Source organism: Canis lupus, chromosome 26 (assembly GCF_048164855.1).
Source record: "Canis lupus baileyi chromosome 26, mCanLup2.hap1, whole genome shotgun sequence".
NCBI classification, from domain to species: domain Eukaryota; kingdom Metazoa; phylum Chordata; class Mammalia; order Carnivora; family Canidae; genus Canis; species Canis lupus.
The window spans coordinates 43879718-43888716 of NC_132863.1; the positions used below are offsets into that span (position 1 = coordinate 43879718).

At 54.1% G+C, this 8999-nt stretch overlaps 1 long non-coding RNA gene across 1 annotated transcript; it reads left to right on the forward strand.

The window, feature by feature from the left end:
• The first annotated feature begins 28 nt into the window (after positions 1–28).
• LOC140618673 (uncharacterized) lies at positions 29–4704 on the forward strand. Its single transcript, XR_012018732.1, has 3 exons — positions 29–231; positions 2614–2745; positions 3930–4704. It is a non-coding gene; the product is annotated as an uncharacterized lncRNA (long non-coding RNA).
• The last annotated feature ends 4295 nt before the right edge of the window (positions 4705–8999 follow it).

Sequence of the window (8999 nt, forward strand, 5' to 3'; positions counted from 1 at the left end):
ATTCCACAGGTGATGACTCCCTTGAGGAGGCCACGCTTCTAGTTCTAGCAGCTGCAGGGGCTTCTGCTCAGTTGGAGGTGGTGCCACCTGCCTGGTGAAGGCAAGGCGCTAGGAGCTTCCTAGCAGCCGGAGCTCTGGGCATGCTTCTGAGCTCTTCCTAGCATTTCTCCAGGGGAGGCCGTGTCCCTCCTGGGCTCCTGGGCAGCGCTGTCACATGAAGTAGGGGCTGAGGTGGCTACATTTTACTAGGCCTTCCACGAACCTCTCTGCTATCCTTCTGGGAAACTGAGCTAGGTGATTCTGGAGGAGTTGGCACTTAGGTCAGGCTGTCCGGGAGCCTAGTTGTGGTCAGGTGACTGAGCTGCACCTGTCACCTGGGCTGGAGGGTTGGTCCGGCACATGACCACGCTAAGCCAATGGGAGCCCTTCCCTGGGATTTCTGGCATCTCTGCTAGTGATGTCAGATGATCGTGAGGCTGGACCCAGCGTGGCCACGATTCCAGCCTCCAGGGGCGGCCAGTCTGTGAGAATAAAGCTCTCCCGCCAGAGAAGCAAAGATGATAGAATCGAAGGCCTTTAGAATAGCAGTGACCCCATTTACTGGATACCTCGTATATGCCGGGCCCCCTGCACACAGTTTTCCTAGAGCATCATACACCAGCATCAGGACAGGACAAGTAACTGGGGATGACGAGCCCCTCCGAGGTTCAGGCGCTTGCCTAAGATTTCCAAATAGTGAAGCCAAGGGTCTGACACAGTGGGCTCGGCCCCCCAAGCCTGAGGCCTCTGCACTGGCCCGTGGGTTGCCCTTGGGTTGCGTGCCTGCTTCCCTCTTGGGGAGCTCCATGCCTTCGGGAGCAGAGGGCGTGCAGGCCATCACGGTGGGCAAGGGTGGGCGCACGCCTGGCTGAGGTGGAGCGAGCAGAGGACCGGGTGCCAAGGGCTCGGATGCTTCCCTTCCCCTCCGCCCACCCCCCGGGCAGATGCGGGGAGCCCACAATGGAAGCTACTCTCAGGGATACCCCTCAAACAAAGACGGGCCTTCACCAAAGAGAAAGTCCCTTTGCTCCACAGCAAACCAAGCGCACCAGTTAAACAAACAGCTCAAAACACACCCATTCCAAGGTAGCGGAGGGCAAAAGCCCTCCATCTCTCGCGTGGGCAGGGAGGCTGGGGCAGAGGGAGAGGCCGGAGGCCGCAATCCCGGCAATCGGGGCCCAGCGTGGAGGGGGTGGCCGGGCGGAGGAGCTGCTCAGGCCCCTGAGCAGAGCTCCCCACCTGGGGGCGGGCCTGGGGGGCTCCCCTGCAGATGGGAAGGCCCCTCCGCGCCAGGTTTGCAGCAAGAGCAGGATGTGGAGGAAGCCCGGCTCACCACATCCCCTTGGCGCGCGAGGACAAGCCGCGCACCGACTTTTCAACGCCACTCTTGTTCCCCGTCAATGGGTCCCATTGTGGGCGCGAATTCCCCGGCTCCAGGACTTGGTTTTGTGCCCTGGACCTGGGCTCCCCTATCCGCTTCCCCAGCGTCCGGAAGCCTCCCCATGTCCTGGGCCCAGGTGCTCGGCCCAGGGTTTCCTCTTGTCCCCATGGGCGGAGGGACGGAGACCTGGACCAAGTGCCCTGGCTGCCTCCTTCGGGGCTCGGAGCCTGGAGTCCCCGGCGCTGCTCATCCCTCCCTGCTTCCCGCTGGCTGTTCCCCCTCCAGCCCAGGGCACAGACGGGCACTTCCCCCTGGGGGCCGAATCTGGCCCACCAGCTGCTCTTCCACATAAAGTTTTATTGGCACACAGCCACGCCCGGCCTCCACATGTTGTTTATGGCTGTGCAAGGGACTTGTTCTACAAAGCCTAACGTTTTTACTGCCTGGTCCTTTAAAGAAAAACTGCCCACTCGTGGTCTGGGTCCAAAGGGAGCTCTAGGGGACATAATGCTGGCCGTCTTTCAGTCTCTAACTCAACTGACCGATTCATTTGTTTGACAAGTAGCTCCTGAGCATGTCCTATGCACCGAGCTCCGGCCTGGCTGCCAAGGCTACAGAACAGGTTAAGGCCCACCCGCTGCCCAACCTCCAGGGAAGCAGGGAGACCGCCCCTGTGCCAGCACTGTGACACAGTTGGGACGGTGCTGAGTGTCTAAAGGAAAGGGCAGTGTGCTCTGTGGACCCCGCTCAGGGGTCAAGGCCGTTTCCCTGGGAGGAGCAACATGTCCCCTGAGACCTTGACAGTTCAGGGAAGCGGGGGGTTAACCAGGTCAGTGGGCTTGTGGGGAGAGGATGGAGAGGCTCTGGGCAGAGGGACACGCCAGGCCAGAGCACGGTTCCCTCCAGGAAAGGAATGAGGTCCCCGGGGGAGACACATGAGAGATGGGCGGCCTGGGAAGGGACAGCTGCCCACGGGCTATTGGCCCCCACAATGGGGAGGTGTGAGACAGGGCAGTGTCCCTCCTTTTATAAGACACCAAGGGTTCCCTTCGTCCTTGTACAAACCTCAGTCTAAATTCAGAACAATGAGCAGATTCTTCTAAGGTGGTGGTGTCCGATTTGGTAGCCAGTACCCACATGTGGCAATTTAGATTTCAGTTTAAGCGAATTAAAATAAAATTTTAACTGTTCAGATCCTTGGTCGCAGCAGCCATAGCGTGCTTGAGAGCGTCATGCGGCGGATGTAGAGGGCAGTGCAGACGTAGAGCATCTCCGTCACCGCAGAGGTCCCCGGGCACCACTGGCCTAAGGGCAGAAGTCGCCATGTGAGGACTGATTTTTCAACTGGAAAAATAGTCTGGGCTTTAGGATTTGGGCTCTTCCATTCATAAGCTGTGCCATTTGGGGCAAGTTTATTTCTCTGAGTCTCGATTTCACCATCAGCAAAACAGGCCCAGAATAGTGCTTGGCATGCTGTAGGTATTCCCTCTAAATGGCAACTATAATAATTTTGACTTTGCAAGATAGTGGAAAATATTTAAAAACCTTCACAGTAGCCCCAGAACTCCTATGAGGAAGGAAACCGTGTGCAAACAAAGCACTAGGTTGCTGTAGAGGGAAGCTCTGCAGGGAGAGTTTGCTGGGTCTACATGGGACGGAGTAGGGACCTGTGTGTGGTAGCAGGGGGGAGGCTGAGAATGAGCACCAAGCTGGGAACCGCGTGTGGTGCACCGATCGGTGACGACCCCAGTGGCTGGTGTGACTGAAGGTCTTTCCAGACCAAGGATGTGTAAAGATGGATGAGAAGCTCTTTGCATGCTGAGCTGTAGGCCCACGTCCTGCACATGTCTTCTCCTTCCCTCTGTTCCCCAGGAATGTCTCAAGAGACTGGAGAAGAGGGTGGTATGTGGAAGTCGAGGGAGGGCCACTTCTCAAATCTGGCTCATGTGGTGTGCAAGAGAGAAGGGCCACAGAGGTGGCCACCATGTTAATTCAGTGAAGAAGAGCTGAGTCGGAGGGTCAGATGCATTGAAATTCACGGAAATCTTGGGGAGAGCTTTGGGATGGCAGGGTCTTTGGGGAGGGCGATCACAAGAGTGGAAGGAGGGGGGTTCATTTCAAGGGCTCAGTGGCCTCAGGGGACACCTGGGTCACATTGTACTCTGAAGTCTCAGGACAGGGTCCTAACCTCCCTTGTCTCTGTGCAAAGCCCTGTGTTCTGGGTACGTGAGCACGGTGCTGAAAAAAGCCATCGGCCAGAACTGGAGGTTAGTTCATTCATTCCTCTCATTCAATCATTCATTCACATATTGGGCAGGCCTTTTTCGGTTACATGCATCCAAAAACTCAATCCAAACTAATTTAAGGAAAAGAGAAAAAAGGATAAATGATTTATGTGTGATTTTGCCAGGTGGCAGCAAATCAAGCCTGTCTTTAGGGAAAGCTAGATCCGGGGCTCTAAGAATAGAAAGAGGAACGACTTCTCTCTCCCTTTCATTGGTTCCCCCAGGACGACATGAACTCCTTGATTCCGGAATGAGAGGACCATGGAGAACTCGACCAAAGCCCAGTGACAATCTCCTTGTGAGTCGTTGGTTCTACTGGGTCGTGTGCTCATCTCTGAACCCATAGAACAGAAAGGCCTGATGGGCCTGGGTGCTCCCCCGGTCTCCGAGCGCTGAGCGAGAAAAATGTAAGAAACAAAGTAAATCAAGGGAGCCGAGGGCTGCAGAGAGAGCTGAGCCGACTCTGGGCGTGCAGCAAGAGATGTCTGCCGTGGCTAATTCACTCGACACCCTGGGGCTGGCTCTGGGGTGCAGGAGATCGCAGGCCTCGCCCTCACAGAGCTTACCTTCTAGCGGGAGGTCTGACTCTGTCCCCATGGCCCTTTGCCTGCCCTCCCTCCTGGCCTGAGTCCAGCCCAGGGAGAAGAGTGAAATTAACTGTCCCTCGTTATTGTGACACTTCCTGGGAGCAACAAAGGGCCTTTCACAGCGAGAAAACGAAGCAAGTACATGCGAGATGACCTGGAAGTCACAGAATTTAGTTGTTGAGGTGCCAGATGGAAAATACCCAACAGGTCATGTTCAGAGTTTGGAGCTAAAATAGGCATGCTCTTAAAAAAAAAAAAAAATCCATATATGGCTAGCATTTCAGGTATACCTTTTGGAGTGAAGGACACTGAGCTGGATTCTCAGAAACTGAAAACCCATAGAAGGTTCTGGAAAAGTCAGTAACAAAGGGAGCCAAGTTCTCCTCCAGGTTTCATCCTCGCTTGGGCTAGATGTGCTGTGGGATCAACGGTGGGTGGTGGGTGGTGGGTGGTGGGCGGGGGGAGAGACTGAGGCTCCAGGAATTGGACCCCAGGCCTCCTTCCTCTGCTTGGACCCCCAGAGCGCTTTCAGTGGAGGGTTCCAGGCAGACAGAACAGCAGGTGACAAGACATGGAAGGAGAGGACACGGACATGCTGGGGGAGTAGCATGAAGTAGCGGAAGGCTGGAGCAGAGCGAGATAGGGTGAGAGCTGCAGACGGGGTATGAGCTGGGTCAGACCCGGAAGGAGATGGGGGACCAAGGAGACGGGCAAGAGACGTTTTCTCCCGCGTTCCTGGGGACAGGAGTCTGGGATCAGGGTGTCCTCAGGGCCGGGGTCCCTCTGATGCTCTATGGAAGGATGCTTCCCTGCGCCTTCCAGCTTGACATTCCTTGGCTGCTGCTGCATCACTCGGGCCTCTGCCCTCGCCTTCACAGGGCCTTCTCCGTGCTCTATCTTCTCGTCAGCACCAGCCACCGGGTTTATGGTCCCCTTGCTGCTCCAGTGAGAGCTCATCTTAGCTAATTACAGCAGCAAAGACCCTATTTGCAAGAAAGGTCATGTTAGGGGTTCTGAGTAGACCTGGATTTGGGGGGACACTAATCATTCCCCACGGTGGCCTGGTGTGATCTGACCTTGGCGCGGAGGACCCCGGCAGTGCAAGGAGTGGATTGTGAGGGGGGCGGCTGGGGTCGGGAGAGAGAGGGAGCAGACACGCCTGAGGGTGGGGATGGTGGGGATGGAGGGTGGGGATGGCGCTCTAGAAGCTCCGAAGCAGCAGCAGCAGGACCGGGTGATGGACACCATGTGGGGCAGAGAGAAAGTTTTTTTTTTTTTAAATTTATTTTTATTTTTTTAAAGATTTTATTTATTTATTCATGAGAGTCATAGAAAGAGAGAGAGGCAGAGACACAGGCAGAGGGAGAAGCAGGCTCCATGCAGGGAGCCCGATGTGGGACTCGATCCCGGGACTCCAGGATCATGCCCTGGGTGGAAGGAAGGCGCTAAACCACTGAGCCACCCAGGGATCCCTTTTTTTGTTTTTAAAAAAGATTTTACTTATTTATTTGACACACAGAGAGAGAGAACAAGAAGGGCGAACAGCAGGCAGAGGGAGAGGGTCCAGCAGGCTCCCCACTGAGCAGGAAGCCTGATGCAGGACTTGATCCCAGGACCCTGGGATCATGACCTGAGCTGAAGGCAGATGCTTCACCGACTGAGCCACCCGGGTGCTGGAGGAAGGAGGGTATTAAGAACATCCCCAAGCTTTGGGGGCTTGTCAGCCGAGTCATCCGTCAGCCCAACATGGTGAGGCTTAGGGTAGGATTAAAATGGACACGCAGAAGGGAAACCCGAAAAAACATTTATGAGAAAGAGAAGGAGGCTCGGGCACACATGCCCACAAGATCTGCGCACAAGCTGCAGGGGTTCTCCAGGGGCAGCAAAGCCTGGCTCAGCGCGTGGGCACCACCTGGAAGCGGCCGGTGGCCCAGAATAAATAAAATAAGTAGAATAAATAACCCTCCCAGTGAGCTCATTCTTCAATTAGGTCCCTCCCCCTTACTCACGCGGGGCCCTGGGAGGGAAAATTGCTGGTGACGCCACCTAACCTAATGCAGCATCCTGTGGCCCCGGGGCGGGCCAGGAGCCCTGGGCGGTGAGCTCGCCTCCCCCTTTCCCCACTGTCTGGGGCACACGGCCTGGCACGCGGGCAGGGGAGGAGTTGAGTCTGGATCTCCGACCAGCAGTGCTGGGAAGGGTCCCTTGCATTTCCCCCCCATTGTCTCTGGAACCAGGCTTTAGGTTTGGCCGAAGAGTCTGTATCAGTTTCCGAAGCTGCTGTAACAAATGAACACTGAACATAACATAAAAAAAAAAAAAGAAAAAAAAGAAAAACAAAAAACAAATGAACACCGTGGGGGTAGCCTCAAGTGGGAGATACTTATTTTCTCTGGAAGCCAGAGGTCTGAAGTCAGTGTCACTGGGCTGGAATCAAGGCGTCCACAGGGCCGTGCTCCCTCCCGAGGCTCTGGGGGAGGACCCTTCCTCGCTTCCTCCAGCCTCTGGGGCTGCGAGTGTTCCTTGACTGTCCACGCCTCCAAAGTTCAAGGACGGGGCGTTCAATATTCCCTCTGCCTCCCGCTAACGGGGCTACAATACATGGATTGCATTTAGGTCCCACTGAGTAACCCAGGATAATCTCCCCATCCCAAGAGCTCTAACTTGATCACGTCTGCAAAGACCCTTTTCCCTTATCAGCTCACCTTACGGGTTCCCGGGATTAGGACCTGATACCTTTGGAGGGGCTACTATTCACCAAGCACAGACTCCTTCACCTACAGTTGGCGTGGGTAAGTCACTTCCCTGTCTGTGTCTCGGTTTCCTTATATGTAAATAGCTGAGACTTTACTTTTCATAGAAGAACTTCTGACCTTTAGCTGGCCACAAGGTCATTAGGATACAGACTTAATTTCCTAGGCTCTTCTGCAGCTCGCTGAGACTGTGAGCCTGAGTCCTAGCCAGTGGGATATCAGCCAGTGGTGTGTATAGTTTCTGGGCAGTGTCTTCCTCCTCCTCTTTTCTTTTTTGGCCATTGGAAGTTGGATGTGATGGCTGGAGGCCTGGGATAGCCGTCTTGGACCACGAGGTGAATTTGGGAGTGGAGGCCACTATCTTGGAGGCCCTTAGGAAGACTGAGGAACGTCGACAAGAGGGCCTGGCGTAGAAAGCTGCTCCGAGGATATTTCTTCCTCCTCCTCAGCCCCTCCCCAGCCTTGTCCTCCTCCTTGTCCTGCTGATGCTATTTTGGTCCTGAGGTTCCTGAACTCACAGGTGTCCTCGGTCACGGAGTTCTGAGTGCTGAGATCTTTGAGTGGCATGTCCATATACGCCCACAGCTTGTTTTTTTTTTTTTAGTCATTCTCAATTATTAATAAAAATCATGAGTGAGTAAGCAAGCCACCGCGCTGGGCACCTGACGTACCCTGTTTCCAAATTTACAGCAATTTTATAGCAATTATTTTGGGAAATTATCATTATGGAAAAGATCATGTTATCTTTGTGAAAGTCCTACCTGCTGTCCCCGGTGCTATGGGCGAAGAAGCCTCACAGTTCCACCACTCCTGGGGACAGAGTCAGGAGTCAACCCGCCCTTCTGCTCTTCTGTGGTGGTTTATGGAGCCCCAACAGGGGACTGGCCCTGGGTTAATAACTCTAAGGGAGGCTACGATTAAAAGGGTCAGTCCCAGTCCGAGGAACTCCTAATGTGGAGGGTATGCTGGCACAGGGGCCGCGTGGGGTCAGCCCCTGCAATGGTTCCTTGGAGAAGGTCAGATGCGAACTGAGTCATGAAGAGGCTGGGTGTGTACCGACAGAGACCATGGGTGAGCCTTAGGGTAGTGGGAGTCGGGTGTGTTGGGGAATCAGGAAGTGGAGGGTTTGTCCTGGGCACGGGGGAGGGTTATAAGTCTGGGGCAAAATAAACTTTCTTCCTTTCAATCAGAGATCTATGTTTCTTTCTTTCTCCTCCAAGAAATGAGTTTAAATACCAACACAGCATTAATTTATTGAGAGAAAATCTAGAATATATGGAAAACCACAGAACCTACCTCTCCACCTCAGCGTTCAACGCTGGCAGTTTATTAGCATCCGTGGCTCACCCTTACGAGCCCTTCCCAATGCCAGGCACCCGCTCGCTGTGTCCTCACGTGGTGGGAGGGAAGAGGGAGCCCTTTGGGGCATCTTTTATAAGGGCTCTAATTCCATCCACAAGGGCTCCACCTTTGTGACCTAAGCGCCTCCCCATGACCCCACCTGCTAAGCTGTCACATTGATGGATAGGATTTGAACATGAATTTTGGGTTCTACCAGCCCATAACAGGTTCTACTCAAGGACCCCTCATGCTACCATTTTATTGTGACAGCCCCACACCAGAAGCTGCTAGTCTGTTCTCCATTTCTATGACTCTGTCATTTCAAGATTTGTCATATAAATGGAATTACAGGGGCAGCCGGGGTGGCTCAGTGGTTTAGCGCCACCTTAGCCCAGGGCATGATCCTGGAGTCCCGGGATCGAGTCCCACGTCGGGCTCCCTGCATGGAGCCTGCTTCTCCCTCTGCCTGGGTCTCTGCCCCTCTCTCTCCTCTCTGTGTATTCTCATGAATAAATTAATAAAATCTTTTTTAAAAAAAATAAATGGAATAACGTGGTATATCACTTTTAAGAGTTTTTTTTTTCCGCTCAGTAGAATGCCCTTGAATATTCTC